The following is a 606-nucleotide window of genomic DNA, read 5'->3' as shown; positions in this document are numbered from 1 at the left end:
GGGGACCGTCCACAGGGTAAACGGAAACCCCCGACTTGCGGCGGCGAGGGCTGGCACGGGCGGTCCCCACAGAGCTGCTGAGACCCTGGGGGCGTGGAGCAGCCTCAGCAGTGCCGGGCTTCCGGGGCCAGGGGCGCCCTTGGCAGCTCAAGATCTTCTCCGTGAGACGCCCCGGCCCTGCCTGCCCTGCGCTCTTTTCACAGGTGCATCCATCTCCCCCGTTGCCTCGCCTGCCCTGGGCCTGCGCACAGCTGTGCGGCCGCCCAGGTGCTTCCTCAAGCCCCTCCTGCCCACCTGGCCGCCCCTCGGCCGTCCCAGCCTTTCAGAGCCCCGGCTTCGTGCCCCTCAGCCTGACACGGGCACGCCCTGCAGGGACGTGCCGTCGCTCCGTGGCCAGCTCTACCGGTGCCCGCCGGCGGAGAGGCTGCCCGACGCCCAGAGCGCCGCCGCCAGGCCCCCGGAGCTGCAGGACTCGGCCGCCCGGCCTCCGGTGAGGGGCGCTGGAGGGCCGGGGCCCAGGGGGCTCCTTAACGACCTACCCATGGAGGCTGGTTTCCCTTCCCACGTGCTCGGCCGGGGGTTGTTCCAGAGCACGGCGGGGGGGGC

The sequence above is a fragment of the Crocuta crocuta genome, unplaced genomic scaffold (genome assembly GCF_008692635.1).
Source record: "Crocuta crocuta isolate KB4526 unplaced genomic scaffold, BGI_CrCroc_1.0 scaffold110, whole genome shotgun sequence".
Lineage (NCBI taxonomy): Eukaryota > Metazoa > Chordata > Mammalia > Carnivora > Hyaenidae > Crocuta > Crocuta crocuta.
Note: the sequence above shows the minus strand (reverse complement) of the source record.